Raw genomic sequence first — 19102 nt, 5'->3', positions numbered from 1 at the left:
GGCCAAAATCTTGCCAGATCACTCCTTCATCTCCTACTTTCGGAATGCTATTATTCACTGCTTGAAAATAGCGATCGCGCGTTGCGCGATTTCACTAATCTCTTTTTTTTACATAAAATCCTCTCAAATTGGCTAAAAGCTACATGCTTTCTTTTACATGTCCTCCTAATCTAGAATTTATCTATAGTTTTATGGATTTTTACAAGAGATAATATCTAGAATATTAAAAATTGACTAAAAACTTGTCCAAAAAAATCTAACATTTTGAACCATGGACACTAATACTAATGTCTAAAGTGGCATTGGCTCTCTAAATCTAAAAGGAAGCCACACTCTAGATTTTTTTTACACGGTGTGTGCATAGCGGCACGACATTCACCCCCTCCTAACCTGCACATCCTCTGGCATGTGCCAAAGTCTTACAGATTTACAGTGTCAAAAGAAGTATCTTCTGCCATGTCAATGTCTTCACCTTCCGCCTCTTCTTCTTCCTCTATGTCTTCATGCTCTTGAATTATATTCAAGTCTTCTAGCTCATATGTTGAACTTTCTCTTCATTTGAAGAGCTTGATTCTTTTTCCATCTATGGGTATCTTCATGCTTGTTCTATCCAATTCATCAAACCAACGCTTTACCATCTTCCTAGAAGCACTGTATTGATTGTCTAGGTTGCTGTCATAGACAAGCACCCAGTCATTTTCTTGAATTGCTCTTGGCCGAAGTTGATGTCGCTTATCAAATCTTCTTTCGTTCTTTAGTCTTGCTATCTTTAGCTTCTCAATAGCTGCTTGAACATCTTCAAGCCTTCTTTCTAGCTGTCATATATGCAAAGTCAGCAATTCTTCTCTACTGATGCCTTCCTCCCAAGGTAGAAGACTCCATGTGAGAATAGATTCTTTAATTGGCATAATTGGTTGTTGTCCATGCATAAGTTCAGCTGACATATAGCCAGTCACTGAACTGTGAGTAGTTCGATCAGCCCATAATGCAAAAGGTAGCATTTTAGGCCATTCTTTGATCTTTCCTCTACAAGACTTTGCTAGAGTTTTGAGAATAGGTTAATGACCTCTCTCACTCTTTCCATTGCCTTCAAGGTTGTAGAATGAAGTTAAAGCCAACTTAATACCCAATTGAGCAAAGAAGTTGCGTGTCTCATCAGCATCCAACTCTCCTCTATTTGCAGTTACTTTACCCACACAACCATATCTACAAAACACTTCTTCAAGCAAAAAACAACAAATAGCTTGAGTGGATTTGGTTGTTAAGGCTTTGCCTTCAACTTGATTGGTTAGATCCTCTCTTTCAAGCACTAAATACTGCATATTCCATATTCCTGTAGGCATGATTACAAGATCATTAACCCATCTATAATGTATAGACAAAGGATAAGTTGGTTGTAACCCATCTTGATGCTTGACCATAGAATACATTTGACACACATAACAGGTTTCAACAAAATGTGCTGTCCCGATACATGTTTTGCCACCAATATTTTTCTTTGACTTTACTAAAGGTTCCCCATATGTCTCTATGACTAGCCCACAGGCTTTCATGAAATTCCTTCATTACCTGTTGTTGCAATCTTTTGTTACCTAAAACTCGGACAGGTGCTTCTTTCTTCTTCTTTGCATGCTTCCATAGATGTTATTCTTTAAGAAAGAAGCCATAAGCTTTCCTCTTGATATGTTTGAACTCCTCATCAGCCCAAGTCTCCTTCTTCTTCATTGTGCTCAAATATTGGCCATCTTCTTCAAGGAAATGAACTAGAACTTGAGCAATGCAATGAGCATGTTGGCTTTTAGTTGACCATCCTGTTGTTTTCAGCTTTGGACCAGTATATGCAGTAACTAAAAAGGTATTTTCAATAGCCATGGAATGAAATTCAACAAGTATAGATTCTTTAGCTTCATCTTCTTCCATCATCTCTTCTTCATTGTCATATCTTGCACATGATAGCATGTCAGCAATTGGATTCGCATTTCCTGCAATATGCTTTAATTCGGGGTTGAGTGACTTAATATATGCAATCCATCTTAGCATAGTAATGTCGGGTGTAGAGCAGTTGGCAATCATGCCCAAGAGTGTAAGACAATCAGTTTTAACCACTACGGAAGCACCTATAAAGTATTCATGATCACACTTTAATGCTGTTACAACTCCCCACAATTCCCTTTTTACTTGTGCATACCTTCTTTGATGTTCATTGAGAACTTTTGCTCCAAAACGAATTGCATACCTATTATTCATCTTGGCCAACAGCCCATCCTATCCCAATGGGACTTATATCCACAATAAGGATGATGGGTTGACCATTTGAATAGTTAGCCCCTTTGAGAGTGGGGGCTGAAATTAATAGCTTCTTTAATTTACACATAGTGAGAGTATGCTCTTTATTCCAAGAGAATCTTTGGCCTTTTCTTAATAATTGATACTACATGAGAAAAATGTGGTATCCATATGAGATAGAATACACATGCGCCAAGAAATCTTCTCACCTCTGAAACATTCGTGCATTTTTCTTGAATTCTGCTGATGGCATCTATCTTGATTGGAGAAGGTTTGCATCCATAGGGGCCACATAGATGACCGACCACTAGGACTTCTTCTACTCCAAAAATCGACTTAGCTCCAAAAAGGGTAAGATGTACCTCTTCTAGCTTTGTCAAAATCTTGTCACAATCTTGAATATGGTTAACTACAAATATCCTGCAACCATCTTTGTCAAGCTCCTCATTCTTTTCATTGACTTCACATCCGTTGATAGGTACACCATCAAGAAATGGAAGAGTAAGTTGTAGAATAAAGTCCCTTAAGACTTTATGCATGGCATTCATCATATGGGCTATGGAGTTTGTTGCACCTTGTGGTAAAGTGCACATGCGGACCAATCCAAGAGGTGTATTCATTGTGGTAATGTCTCAGCTTTCTAATGAAAGCTGAAATTGGTCATATCCTGAATATAGGTCTCCCATAGATTAAATTGCTCAACCTACAAAAGCTTCAGCAAACTCGTCAACAATTGGACCAGAACCAATATTTCGGATTGTGACATGATTGACAGGTTGTAGATCTTGAATGAATCGTAAAGATCCATACAGTAAACTATCGGTTTGAGTAAGGTGCTGAAGAAGGTTCTAAAATCTTCATTCTGATCTTCTCATTTAGAAGTTCCAATAATTTGGGCAGATGTGCCCTTAGAACGGGAATGAGCTTGAGGTTCCAAGGCACATGTGGGACTGTAAAAATAACCATAGGAGCCACAATATTTGGATCCACACAGCCTATTTCACTTGGTTGAAAAGCAAAAGCTTTTCCATCTTTCATTAGCATTTGCATAAAAGAGTTTTTTCAGCCAGCGAAAGGAAAGAATTTTCACCTATTTTGAGCTCTTTTATACTTTCAGATGTGAACTTGTGACCAATATTGGAAGGATCACGAAGACTTGGCTGATTTGTTGCCCTATTAGTGAGCCCTTCACTTTCAGGAGACAGTGGGACTACCACATGTTTGAATTTCTTATCCACTCTCTTGTATTTTGTCTCCACTTGTGCTTCAGCCTTGTTGAGTAAACCATTGTCTTCATGTTCAACAAATTCTTGAATTGTTTGATAAAAATCCAATGTACATACTTCTATGGATTAATTTTCAGCCTGATTTTTTGCATGAGCAGTTGTATATATTTCAGCCAATGTGTCAGTAGTAATCAATCCAAAAAAAAGCTTGAAATATCTTCATTTTCAGCCATCATGTCATAAATTTTCAGCTCCCTTTTTACATGACATAAATATTTTCTTTCAGCCTTAGTCATGGCCGAAAGAGACTTATAACAGCCCATACTGTTGGCTGTACATACATATAAATTTGATAGAGACACAGTTTCTGTTGCATGAGGAGGTTCAATCTTTTTACATGACGCACTACCATAGCCTCCCTTTATAGTAGTGCAGCCCGAAAACCCTTGAATTCTCGGGCATTAGGAGGCATAGGATAATCACACAGTTGATCTCTCTTTCGATGATGGTTAACACAGACAGTAAGAAATTGGACAGCTCATTTATTATCCTTGCTTTGGATTCGAGCATAGGAAGAACCATCATCAAGAGCTTTTGTTTCCAAGCGGGCTTCAGAAATGTAAGGTTACCCAAGAATGATAGGGTAACTACAAGAGTCTTGAACAAAAAAGTGAAAATGGTATTTTATGTCTCCAATAGTTACCTGCACATTAGGACATGCAGCATATAACTCTCCAAAAGAGTTGTTTGCAACTCTCATTCACCAACCTGGATCAACATCTATGGGCCATCCGCCATTTTCATAGAGACTCCTTGCCATAACGTTTATCTTCAAGCCATGGTCTAAGAGTGCAATACATGGTATTTCTCTTTCTCCAATTTAGACGACTGTCTTCATTGTTGCTCTTGTCCAATGCGTACGGGAGTAGTGACTGCTTGGAATGAACTGAGCCTCTTCTTCCTCATGAATGTATAGCGGCGGCCTTCTTTTTGAGAGGTGGACTGCCCAACTAGTTTGGACCAGCTGACCATTACCATTTCAGTTTTCACTTCTTTAATTTTTGCATTCATGTTTTCTTTATCTTTAGCTTCAATTGCTGTAATTAATTCTTTAATTGCTTCAAGTTGAATTCCTTGTGAAGTTAGCTTCTCTTCATCTTGAACAAAATCTCGAAGAACTTGCAAAAAAGCATACATTGTTTCTTCATCACCAACATATTGTCTTTTCCTTTTGATTACATTAATAATTACATCATGGAATTCATGTTTGGCAATTCCAAGAATTTTGCCTAAGGTGAATTCAATTTTTCTTCCTAAAATTTGTTCTTCTAGGACTCGTTTGAGATCAATTTGTAGATTCTATGTCAAACTGCAATTTGTAGCATGGCTGCTTACCTTTCTTCTTTTCTTCAAGCTTCTTTGTTTGTGGCGCATCTTCCATCTCTTGATCTGGGTTTATATTTTTAGCAAGCTTTGGTTGTTCAGGTGTTCTTCTAGTTACCCATTTTGGAGGGCTAGAAGAGGAAGGCTCTGGTTCATCTTCTCTTCTCTTTTCTTCAATCAAGACTTCTTTATGATTGACATCAGCCAAATGTGCAAAGGCAGAAAAAGAATCTACCGGTTCTTTCCAACCAGTTATTCCTCGAATATATTGACTGGCATTAGCCAAATCTTCTTTGGCTACTTTACCACATTCCATTTGATCTAGTGCCTGCATCCATACTTTAGATTGCACATTAGCTTTATATGCATTCAAACTTGATTTAATTGGCTTAATTTGCAGCCCATAGGTAGCTACATCAATTGCTACATAGGCATTCTTTACAGCTAAATCTTCTAATCTTTTCTTCATTTCACCATTGCCAAAATTTGGCTCCAGTGGAAGAAACCGAAGATTCTACATCCATTGCTACTAGGTCTTTATTATCTCAACATTTGAGAAAAGTTCCTAGCTGACCGAGACCACCCTTCTGTAGGACGGGACCTAAGTCACGCCCATCGCACTTTCCTCAGTTTGCTTTAGTTATCTAATTACCTAACACATTACGTTTTGACATGCAAAATCAACTCCCTTAATTAAATAAATTAGTCATGGATTCCTTCACGTAACTTAGGCACTGACACAAAAACAATGTCAAGCAAGTTTCTTTTTCTCAAGCATCTATTCTTTATTTATCATAATTCCGGATCACATCCAACATCATGCCCGAAGGCCATCCCAGCAATCTACAAGATCGTTGTTCCAAGTTCCAAGTTTGGTTGGGAAAAACCACTGAATGGGGTTCGTTGTCGAGAGTGTGGTTCGGGTGACTTGTAGTGGCTACTCTCTTTCTCTCTCTTCTTCTTCTTTTCCTCCTCTCCTCCTTTCTCTCTCTCTCTTTTCTTCTTCTTTGTTTTTCTTACTCCCCTACTCTCTCTCCCTCTCCTTCTCTTCTCCTACTTCTCTCTTATTCCTCTACTCCCTCTCTCTCCTTCTCCCTCTCTTCTTCTCCTTCTCCCACTTCTTTCTCCTTCTGCTCCTCCCTCTTTTTCTTCTTCTACTACTTCTCTCCTCTCTCCCTCTACCTTTTCTTCTTCTTCTTCTTCTTCCTCTACCTCTCTCCTTCCCCCTTCTTCTTCTCCTCTCCTCCTTCCCCTTCTTCTTCTCCTCTCCTCCTTCTCTCCCTCTTCTTCCTCTTCCTCTTCCTCTACCTCTCTTCCTCCTCCTTCTCTCCCTCTACTTCCTCTTCCTCCACCTCTTTCCTACTCCTTCTCTTCTTCTACTACTCTCCCTCATCTTTTCATTCTTTTTTTTCTTCTCACTCCTTCTCTCCCTCTCCTCACTCCTTCTTATCCTCTCATTCTCCTTCTCTTTCTCTCGTCCCTTCTCTTACTCCTTCTTTTCACCTCCTCCTTCTCTCTCCCAATCCTTCTTCTTTTCACACTTCGTCCTTCTCTCTCCCTCCTCCCTTCTCTCTCCCAATCCTTCTTCTTTTCACACTTCCTCCTTCTCTCTCCCTTTTCCCTTCTCTTCTCTCTCTCCCTCCTTCTTCCTCTTCCCTCACACTCTCCTTCTTATGCTCTCCTTCTTCCTTTTCTCCCACGGCAATAAGAAACCAGGGGGGGAAGCGGCTTGTCTGGGGCCCAGAACGGCAGCTTGTTTGGGGCCGAGGAAGGGAGGCCATTTATTTGGAGGGCCCAGGGAGGGCCCCGCGATGCTAGTCAACCAGGGGATTGACGTAAGGAGGGGCTGCAGCCTCCGATGGCTGCTAGTCAATGGTAGGGGTGGAAATGGGCCGAGCCATGGTAGCAACTGCCATTGTAGAATGGCGGGGGGTGGGGGGACTGCATATGGAAGATCTTAGGGGTGGTGCAGCATCGATGTCCCGGTGGTGTGGGGTGGCTTCGGCTGAGAGCATAGGGGGGTGAACTTCCAGTTGGAGGGCCTTGGGCAACGACTAACGGGGGAGGGTGGTGATGTCTCTAGCCTCCTCTCTTCTTTTAGGGAAGGGGAGAGGCCCTCCCGAGGGGAGGAGATAGGTGGCATGGCTACCCCTCTACCTGGAGGTTGCATGCCTCTCCTCCCAATCCACCACTCCCACTCTCTATCCCCCCTTCCCCAATTGTTGTCGACGGGGAGAGAGGAGGGGAGTAAATTTTTTTTGAGTTTAATGAAGGAAAAAAATTTTCATTTTCTTTTAGTATTTAAGGGGAGGGTTCCTATGGCCCATTACATTCTCTCCCCCTTAGAGGAATCGAGATGTCCTCATCTCGAGAGGACCTGGGGGTATTGTTGGTTGAGAGTATCTTCGTCCATCCAGGTGGCATCCTCTTTGGGATAATCTTTCCACTGGACGAGGTATTCTTTCAAGATCCTTGACCTCAAATGCCTCTCCCTGACATCTAGGACTCTATCAGGCTACAGCTCAAGGACTCCTTGGTTAGGCATTACAACTTGCTAATCATCAAGTACATGATTTGGATTAGGTAGATACTTTTTCAATAGGCTAACATGGAATACATTATGAACTTTTAGGGTTGCGGGCAGCTATAGTCCGTAAGCATTAGGTCCTAGGCACTTAGTGATCTTATAAGATCCACAATACCTTGGACTTAGCTTCTTGTATTCTCCCAAGGACAGTGAACTCTTTTTAGGGCGTATGCGGATGAAGACCATATCACCCTCAACGAAGGATCTGTCTTGCCGTTTCAAGTCCGCGTAAGCCTTCTGTCTATCCTTGGCAACTTGGATGTCTTGTCTTATTGATTTGATTTGGTCATCCATGTCTTCCAGCATCTGCTTTGAAGCTTCAACCCTGAAGGTTGGATCCGAGAAGCTCAAAGGAGTACAACAATCGTACCCATACAATGCTTGGAAAGGGGTCGTTTGAATACTTTATTGGTAAGAAGCATTTTCTAGGCAAACTCAACCAATGGCAAATATTGAATCCACTTTTTGGGTTCACGACAGCAGTGTGCCCTAAGCATATCTTCAATGACTTGGTTGACTCGTTCCGTTTGACCATCGGTTTGGGGATGGTAAGCTGTACTGAAATAGAATTGAGTCCCAATGGCCTCGAAGATAGCCCTCCAGAAGTGTGATGTGAAGAGAGAGTCACGATCACTAATGATTCTTCTGGGTAACCCATGCAGTTTGGATATTTCCTTGATGAATAATCTAGCAATGTCTGAGGCTTTATAGTTTGTCTTGACAGGGATAAGATGTGCAACCTTGGTGAGCATATCTACTACAACCATAATAGAGTTGTATCCTCCCTGAACTTGGGATAGGCCAACAACAAAGTCCATACTAATGGATTCCCATTTCATTTGGGGAATGTCAAGTGGTTGCAATTTCCCACGCATTTTGACATGTTCCGCCTTAATGCGTTGACAAGACAAACATTCCGTGACATATTTGAGAACGTCACCTTTGAGCCTATCCCAATAATAGCTCTTCCTGACCACATTAAGGGTCTTGGCATAGCGAGGATGACTTGAGAAAGGGGAGTCATGGGCTTCCCAAAGTATCTTCTACTTGAGAGATTGGTTAGTAGGGATACATAATCTTGTCCTAAAGTAGACAAGTCCACTAGTGATAGAGAATTCTTGATACTTCGTCTTTAGCTTCGGGTCTTGATCTTTGATGGGGATCTCCCTTAGCAATTTCTGATAGACTGGGTCATGACATGCCTCTTCTCTAGCTAGCTCAAGAATTGGGTTGTTTGGCATTGATACCTTTGTGGCTAGAGATCTTGCTGTTGATAGATCTTGCAAAATCAGAGAATTCAGAAATGCCTTGCGACTGAGTGCATCGGCAACTACATTCTCCTTTTCAAGCCGGTATTTGATTTCAAAATCATATTCTTCCACCACTTTGATCCATCGACGTTGCCTCATATTGAGCTCATTTTGGGTGAAGATCCATTTAAGACTCTTGCAGTCCGTCATTAAGGCAAATTTGTTACCTAGCAAGTAATGTCTCCAAAGTTTGAGAGCATGGATGAAAGCCAACAGCTCCAGATTGTGGGTAGCATAATTCCTTTCATGGCTTTTCAGTTTCCTTGAAGAGTATGCTAAGGGATGGCCTTCTTGTATAAGCACACATCCTAAGGCAAGTGCACTAGCATCAGTTACCACTTCAAACTCCTTACTAAGATCAGGAAGTTTCAGGATGGGTGCTAATACCAAGCTTTGCTTTAGTTTGTCAAAGCTGGTCTGTTCAACAGGTGACCATACAATTGCTACTTGCTTATTTAGTCGATCTGTTAGAGGCGCTGCAATCAAAGCATAGTTTTTTATAAAGATCCTGTACCATCTTGTCAATCCAAGAAAACTACATATTTCTTTGACAGAAGTTGGTGTTGGCCATTCCATAACGTCTCTGACCTTGGTCGGATCCATTGAAATTCCTTTTGCTAATACAATGAATCCTAGATATTCAATCTGTCGCTTGAAAAATGCACACTTCTTCTTCTTGGCATAAAGCTTGTGTGCTCTCATTGTTTCAAGAACAATGCGAAGCTGGGGTTCATGATCTTTTTCTTGCTTAGAGTAGACTAGGGTATCGTCAAAGAAGACGAGTACAAAGTCATCAAGATAGGGCCTAAAGATATCCTGCATTAACCTGTTGAAGGTAGCAGGAGCATTTGTCAGCCTGAATGACATCACTAGGAATTCAAAGTGTCCATACCTTGTGCTGAATGCAGTCTTCGGGATATCTTCTTCCTTGATCCTTATCTGATAATATCCAGATCTAAGATCTATCTTAGAGAAGATCTTCGCACCTTGAAGATGGTCAAGTAGTTCATCTATTCTGTGGAGATTATATTCCCCAACTAACTCTTCCTTTCCTTGATGATGTACCGATCAAAGGATGTGAAATTCATGAGAAGAATGAAGAACTCAATGAGCTTGGATGTCACAAGTTTGTTTCAGATCATATTAATGATTGTGCTCAAATCTTGTCTAAATTGGAAGAAGTCCATCTTACTCTTTCAGGTGCTAAATCTGTTTTTGGAGTCGAAGAAGTTCTTGTGGTAGGGCATATGTGTGGTCCATATGGCCGAAAGCCTTCTCCAACCAAGATTGATGCTATCAGCAAAATGCGGGAAATATGCACAAATATTTCGGAGGTGAGAAGATTTCTTGGAGCATGTGTTTTCTATCTTATTTGGATCCCACATTTTTCTCATGTTGCTGAAAATATTTATCAATTGCTAAGAAAATGCCAAAGTTTATATGGGAAAAAGAGCATGCTCAAGCTATTCGGAAATTGAAGAAATTGTTGATTTCTGCCCCCACCTTAAAGAGGGCTAATTACTCTAATGGACAGCCTATCATACTCACAGTGGACACAAGTCCTATTGGAATAGGATGGGCAGTCGGTCAAGATGACCTTGAGGGCAACAGATATGCAATTCGCTTTGGAGCGAAGGTTCTTAATGAACATCAAAGAAGGTATGCTCAAATTAAAAGAGAACTTTGGGGAGTTGTAACTGCATTGAAATGTGACCGGGAGTACTTCATGGGCGCACATGTAATAGTTGAAACAGATTGTCTTCCACTCTTGGGCATGATTGCCAACTGCTCCACTCCTGACATAGCTATGCTAAGATGGATAGCCTATATTAAATCCTTAAATCCTGATTTGAAACATATTGCAGGAAGAGATAATCCAGTTACTGACATGCTTTCGTGTGCCAGATATAAGGATGAAGAAGAGATGATGGATGAGGAAGAATCAGAGTCTATATTTGCTAAAAATGATGCTGTAATTGCAGGTTCAGATCTAAAAATGGCAAGTACAGCTGTACCTAATGATGGTTCAGCTGTCAAAAATGTAGGTGCATCATTAATTACAGCAAGTATAATAGGTTCAGCTGCTGAAACAAAATTTACAGCAGCAAAGAAAGAAGAAACAACCATGGAAGGATGGTGGGCAGCTGAAAGATAGCATGCTCAATGTTTTGTTATGATTTGTTCGCACTTTAAAGAAGAATATTATGCAGGTGATTGGCTAAAAATTGTCCAATTTCTAAGCACTATGACAAAGAAGGAAGATTGGACTAATGAAGAGTTCAAGAGAATCAAGAGAAAAGCTTATGGCTTCTTCCTCAAAGATGGCTACCTTTGGAGGCATGCGAAAAAGAAAGGAAGAGCGCTTATTCGTGTCTTAGGAGACAAGAAGACTCAAAGACAGGTCATGCAAGAATTTCATGAAAACCTATTGGATGGTCATAGAGGCATATGGGCCACTTTTGCTAAAATAAAATAGAAATTTTGTGGCAAAACATGTATAGAGACATTGAGTATTTTGTTGAGTCTTGTCATGTTTGTCAAATGTACTATATGGTTAAGCATAGAGATGGGCTTCAGCTTACCTTTCCTTTATCCATTCACTATAGATGGGTTATTGATTTAGTAACCATGCCTACAGGAATTTGGAACATGAGATATCTAGTACTTGCTAGAGAAGATCTCACAAATCAGGTGGAAGGAAAAGCCTTGACAACAAAGTCTACTCAAGTTGTTTGTAGATTTTTACTTGAAGAAGTATTTTTAGGGTATGGCTGTGTTGCCAAAGTAACTACTGATAGAGGAGAATTGGATGCCAATGAGGCTCGCCATTTCTTTGCTCAATTGGAAATCAAGCTATCTCTTACATCAGCCTACAATCCTGAAGGCAATGGTAAGAGTGAAAGAGGTCATCAACCAATTCTCAAAGCATTGGCAAAATCTTGCAGAGGAAAGATGAGAAAATGTCCTAGAATGCTTCCATTCGCATTATGGGCTGATAGAACTACCCATAGTGCAGTAACAGGTTATATGCCAGCTGAACTAATATATGGGTAGCCACCTATCAATTATCACATGGAGTATCTTGCCTTGGGATGAAGCCATAAATAGAGAAGAGCTGCTAATTTTGTGCATAAGGTAGCTTGAGAGAAGGCCAGAAGATGTCAAGACAGCCATTGAAAGGCTAAAGACAGCAAGATTGAAGAATAAGAAGAGGTTTGACAAGCATCATCAACTCCGTCCAAGAGCTATACAAGAGAATGATTGGGTACTTGTCTATGACAGCAGCCTAGACAATCAATATAGTGCTCATAGGAAGTTAGCCAATCGATGGTTTGGAGCATATGTGGTGAAAGTAGTACATGATAATGCTACTTATACTTTGACTGAAATGGATGGAACCATGGTTAAGGTACCAATAGCCAGTAAATGTATCAAGCTCTTCAAACGAAGAGAGTCTTCTACTTATGAGCTTGATGACTTGGATGTGAGCCATCTACTTGAAGACAAGAAAGATGAAGAAGACTTAGAGGATGAAGAAGAAGATATGTTAGAAGAAGAGCCTCCTTAATCCGCAATTCTGTGAAATGGCACATGCCGGAGGATGTGCATGTTAGGAGGGGGTGAATGTCAAAGAGTTTTTTGTTCATAATATAAATCATAGAATTCTTATGTTTGCATAAGAACTTTATTAGGATTCACATGAGGAACTTTCATACGTAATTCAGTCATTGTTTCCCAACAACCGACTTAGATATCACTTAGTTTCATAAGTTCTTTTGTAACCGTCATACAATTTTCAGTTGTACTATGTATATTGACAAAAATTAATTCTATGGGAACCCACAACTTGATCAGCTGGAGGTAATTGACAGTTTGCAGGCTAAGTCACATTGGTTCAAGAGGAAAATTTGGTTAGAAATCAAGAGAAGTGCCAAAAGTCCACTAGGTTTATGTGGGACCTGAAATAATGGTCTTATATGACTTATAAGTGACCTAAATGGTCAAACTGAAGAGTGGGAGATGAGGAGGATGTAGCCCACATTTTTCGACGCAAAAAATGGGCTTGCATACTTGTGGCAGATGGAGGATGAGTTGTGGGCTATGGTGCATGCTCCAAAGCATGCAAACTCAAGGCAAACTGAAGCTAAAGAAGGAGATACAAACAAGGAAGGTGAGAGCTCTTCTTGCCCGTCCATTTGGTATGACGAAAATGAGTGGTATGACAGTCCATAAAAGGGGAAAACCTGAGAAAAAGTATTCAGCTTGCTCTTGTGTATGTCTTCTTTCATTCTTTTACCATATTCATGGTCCAATGAAGCCTGTCTTGTAGGGGAGGATTTTGAAGGTGTATGGGCTGTTTTGGACTGAAAAAAACTAGTCATAAACAGGGCAGCCCACTATTCTTGTCCGTTTTGATGAGTAAATAAGTGATCTATGTGGTTGTAAGAGAAGGAATTGACCTCTTAACATCAGGGCTTCATTTGTGAATGATTAGTGAAGCTTATTCTTGGGATTATGTGCACTTTTGGAGCTTGATGATGGGCTGGAAATTACTGTTTTAAAACAGGGCTGAAGTAAATGTTATTCTTTGTCAATGCATTTCAAGAGTTTTTGATTTATGTCTTGGATGTAATTGAGTCTACGATCAAAATACTTGTATCTTGGAGTTGTTATCCATTCATGTTCATGAAATAGAAACCGTTTGAGCTTGCATTTGGAATATGCATTTGGATTAAATCTAAGATTATCCCTAAATGTATTGGCTTATTATCCGTATATGCATTTGATGTGATCAAGACAATGTCTTTCATTCCATTCATGTATGCTAAATAAAAGAAAAAGCTTGAGATCTTCTACTTCAACTAAGACATCTCAAAAACCCAAATCTTATCAAACCCCAATCTTTTCTCCTTCTCCTAACCTTGAATCCCACACTCCTCTTCTACTCTAAACCCCGATGGAAGACCTTCAACCCCCAACACGACGACACCGTGAAGGGAGTTCCCTTGTGGGAGGGAAGGATTGCCAGTTGCAGGGAATTTCAGCATACCCTCCACCTACCCTAGCCCCAATTGCGATGGCCCCAAAGCGCTACACAAGAGGAGCACATGCAGGAGTAAGAGGAGTACATGTAGGAGTCCCCACCTGAAGCGCGAGAGCCGATAATACCCCTCCTGCGGATGTTCAGGTTCCATCAAATTCACCCTTTTCGTTTCCGCATGATATGGGCGCATCAAGTATAAATTCGCGTAGGGAAAACTTAGTTGCATTATTAGAACGCTTTATCATAGGAATGTTCGGAAAAGTTTTAAATTGCATGACAAGGTACTCATATTCCTTGCACCATCATGATGAATGATTGTTGCATTCTTGAATGTATGGTTCATGTGTTAAAAGATGCACTCATGCAATAATGTCCTAGTTGCATCGTGCACATAGGTTAAATTTATATTGCAACGCTCATGTGCATTGGAAGGTTTGCATTGGGTAACTTACGTTGCCAAGAATGGGTTATGTTGTACACAATGCATTTTTGCAATTAAAAAAAATCCCTTGTGATGACCGTAAATAGATTGATTCGTAGAAGGATGTTTAATTAAAGAATAGGTAGTTGCTATGGAGGGGAATAAAAGGGTTATATTTTCGCATAAGCAACTGCATTCTATTTTGTGAGACTTGCATGGGAAAGGAAAAGATTATGTTTTTATTTCAATATCATTGTAACTGTACATAAAATAACCTACATGCATAAGCAACTTGCATGCATAAGTAAATGTGTGAAAAGGAAAAGAGTTATATTTCATTTGATGAAAAGCATATAGGATGCAGTACGCATGAAGTGATAGTTACAATCAATATGAAAAGATAGGCACTTGCAGAGTTAATCCAACGATCTCACACTTAGATCATTCTATGTTGCAAGTAATGAGAGGGTACCAGGCCTTAGGACACGAATACTAGTAATATCGACAAAAGAAATGTAATTTCTCAAGATAGGCATTACTACCTATCTCGAGCAACTAGTCTGCAAGGTCAAATGCTATTGCAACTAAACCATAAGATGCTACTACTACATCTTAGGCCAAGGGAGGCGAGATCTAATTACAAGTTAGAAGTCGAGTAGTTGCCCTACTACAACTCTCTCTCTCGGGGACCGATTTGTCAAACTTAGGGAAATTGTGAATTGTCAGAAGCAAATTGACCAGCCCAGGATGACGGGTTGTTCAAGATCTAATTGACTATAGTACAAGGAGACCTAAGGTAAGGGTAATTGGGATCGGTAGGGTACAAACCCTAACCCAAAGAAAAAGGGGAAACAAGTTACCTAGCTTGCCAAGCCCTTGGAATCTCGCCAAGTCGCGAGCGATCCAGGATCGAATGCTGGGAATATTCGGGAAAAAGGAATCACACCTTAGCAGTTGGTCATACGAACGACCACAGAAATGATCGTGATTGTACACTTAGGTACATTGTTTGAACTTCTTTGCTCAAGGAACTAATTCAAGGCCAAACACTTAATGCTTCAGGTTAATAGCCTGGAGGGAGAGGCAAGGTTCAGTTACCTCCGACTGTCTGCCTGGCCCTATCCAAGGGGGTTGTTAGCCGCACCGGGTACATGGACTGAACCCGTCACGAGAGGTCTCTCCGTGGGTGCTTCTTGGAGCGGGAGGATGCTTGGGTGCTAGGGGAGGCTCTGGCTGTAAATTCCTTGCCTCCGGACCCCGCACAAGAGGCCAACGTGACTTGAGATGGAATCTCGAGGCCTGTGTACTAGTCTACGGGCGAAACTTGGAGCAGCAATCCTATTGATTTTGCTGGGATAGCCTTCAGGCATGATACTTGATGTATTCTAAGACTATGATAAATAAAGGTCAAATATTTGGAAAAGGAACTTGCTTGACATTGTTTTTTTTATGTCAGTGCCTAAGTTACGTGAAGGAACCTGTGTTTAAATTGATTAATTAAGGAAGCTGCTTTTGCATGTCAAAAATAATGTGGTAGGTAATTAGATAATGAAGCAACCCGCGGTGGACGTGACTTGGGTCCGTCCTACAGAAAGGTGGTCTCAGTTAGCTGGGAAATTTTCTCAAAAGATATGATAACGAGACTGTGAATACCTAGAGTCAGAAGAGTTAGAATCCCGATTTATGTTGTTTTAGGGGAGCGGAATGGGACTATGCCTTATGGGCAAAAAGGTTGAGCTTCGCGTCCCTCTCGTTTTCCATTCTTCATGAACCAAGTGTAGCATAAATCCACTTCGACTCTGTTGTTCCTATGCAAAGTGGTTCATTTGGAGCTCGACGCTAGCTACTTCCTAGAGACTTGGCTGATAGGAAAGAAACCCTGACTTCAAGTCGGTCCTAAGTGGAAACGGCCGGATACTTTTGCTTCGGGGCAGACTCGGGAAGACCTAGATCACAAACCCTGTGACATTCCTTGCGAGTGCCAGGTGGCGCTTTCTAGACTCTCTTCCCGATGGGCTGCTAAGACCTGTCCCTCAAGTGGACAAGCGGACACGTTACAAACATCTACCTATTACTTTCGAATGTGCCTCACTACTTGATAGACCCTAGCTCTTCATGAGAATTCATCCTATGGTTTATGAACATTTTAGTTATAGTCATTGATTAAAGTATCTACAAATTCTTATACAGTGGATAGATTCATGAGTCACACCAAAGATAAGTTAACTTATTGCATGAATTGATATAATTTGAAAGCATCAAACATTTCATAACATTGCACATGCTAGTAGGTAATGTTACATTGTTATCTCTAAAAATTGTCTTGCACTAGGTGCATGGATAAGGTATTCTATGATTCATCCATCTCTCGTTCAAAAATTTATGTCAAGCCTTTTCTGAACTCTTGGTATATTTGAGTCAGAGTACTACATGCTTAGTCTAAGTTAAGCCCATTAGCCCAAGCCTTTAAGTTTATGGCATCATTAAGCCCAAGTTTATTGTAACTTTTAACTTTATGTTAAATAGGATGCACATATGTGTATATGTAAGTGGAAGAAGCCCTCATGTTTATTTAGCCTATATCCAATGCCAATATACTATAAGAATAAAGGATCTTACACATAAATACTTTAACCTAACTTAGATTCTAGCTTATATGCATATACCCTAGCATCTCGTGTGAATACAATGAATATCCTGCAAAAGAAAAATCTATTTTATAACAATGTACATATAAATAAGAATATCATATTTCTCTTTTCCAAAATATGAAGATGAGTGTTTATTACAGTCATTGATTGGCGTATGGCAATGGAGTCAAAAGTGACTGATTCTCCCCAGCCTTGGGCTCACTAGCCTAATCTCAATCCTAGTAATTTTTTTACATTCAAATTAACCTTCAAATACTATTATTAATATTGAATCACATGCATTTTAAAAGAAGTCATGTGGTGTACCTCATGTCATAGACTCGATGAAGATGCCATTATCAAAGATGTATCCCCTCAGTCTCTTTGTACCCCAAGTATCTCTCCACTAAGTTTATATTAATTCGGTTAACTTTTAGAAGGTAATATCGAAATCACCTCGACACGATTTGTTATCTATGTGACAATTGATTTTTCAGTCCTAAACTTTATTGCTTTGAGGTTAGGTAAATTCAATTAATCTTCATTTTTCCTTGCGAACAAAACTCATGCCAAATAAACAATCTTTTCCTTGCTAAGATATGCAGCTAGCAATGATAACTTCCTAGAGTGTAAGCAACGTAAGAAACCTTTCATGAATTTCATCTTCTATGATGATTCGTTGTAAAAAAATAGGGGTTAATGGTGCAAGATGCAGTTTTTATACCTTCAAGATTTAGCCGAAATATACTACTTTAGTGGGTAAATAATCTTGCTCATATTTCGTTTCAATACATAATGCTATTTGAACGAAAACTATGTTTTATACATTATCCATTTTGCATGTTCAATTAAACTGAATTCCTTCATCGTAAATAACTAGGACAAAATATATCTTGTCCCTAACAATTCATCTTGCATGATTGAATTAAAACTGATATAAAATCAAGAAGGAAAAACCTGGTTTTGGGATGAGATATCCACATGGATACCGGGAGATGACCCTCCTGCAGCTACTCCTTGGACTTTCTTAGGCGGCATCGCAGTTGTAATCCTTCAAACGTGAAGGCAGCTTTACACTCCTTTTCGGAATTCCACCGCCGCTTCAATACTCTTCTTCTTTCTTTCGAGCGAAGGAGCCATTAAGGGATTGACCACGAGAAGGGGGTAATAAGACCTTTAAGGTCTTAGCTTCTTCGAGAGGGAAAGGTTTACAAAGCCTAAAAAGGCCCTATAGGGGTATATACACGGTAAAAAGCGAGTGTGTGAGTGTGGTTTCACAAACATATAAAGGGCCTTGAAAGGGTATAAAAAGGGGGATCTTGAAGGGTTTTCCGGACACGGGGTAAGTCCCAAACCAAGGGGACAGGTGAAGGGTGAAAGGGGGAAAAAAACACAAGAAGGGGGTAATAAGTTAAACACGAGGGTTAAGGTGGATAAGAATTTTCAAGCCTTAGTTCTTTGGGGGGGATTCCATCCAAGGGAAGGGGGCTTAAGGGAGAAAGGCCTTAAGGCTTATAAAGCACGGCGGGGGGGGGTGAAACATGGGTTTTTTTAAAAACACAAGAAGGGCTCATTAATTTAAACACGGGGGGGTTTAATGGCCCCACGGGAAGGGGTTAAGCTTTTAAAAACCGGGGGGGGGGGGGGGGTGAAAGGGTAAAAGGAGATGAAACCGAGAGGGGAAAAATTTCAAAGGCCAACACAAGGGAGTAAAAGGATTTAAGGGCCTCCACGAGAAGGAGGGCTTAGATGAGCCCCCCCCTTCTGAGAAGCTTCTGTGGCCTCAAAGCCACGTGGAGGGAAGGGGAGTCACTTCAAGGTGGCAGTTGACGCTTCCCAGTGTCAAGATTGTGGGAGAGAAGGAAGGAGTCTTAATTGTAGCTTTCTTGCTTGCACAATGGGGGAATACACACAAAGGTGGAGGCTGAAAACAGTTTTCCTCTTCTTAGTTGTGTAAGACAAAAGAACTCTAGTACATAGAAATAGAAGAACCCTATATATGGGTCTCAAACCAAACTCAACTAACTAAGGTGGCATACTAACTAAGCCACGAACTAGAGTAGATAAGGATAGCTGTCATCTAGCTATTATTCATGGGCGGTGTACCAACCGCATCTGCAACAACTGACAAGTCGATGACATAAATGCACAACGGTCACCCTGGCATATCACGAGTGGAGCTCGATATCTCAACACTCCCCCTCGAGCTCAATCC

Source organism: Lygodium microphyllum, chromosome 17, assembly GCF_053477565.2.
Source record: "Lygodium microphyllum isolate KBCC chromosome 17, Lygodium_microphyllum_v1.1.10, whole genome shotgun sequence".
Classification (NCBI taxonomy): domain Eukaryota; kingdom Viridiplantae; phylum Streptophyta; class Polypodiopsida; order Schizaeales; family Lygodiaceae; genus Lygodium; species Lygodium microphyllum.
This window is presented reverse-complemented; position numbering follows the sequence as displayed.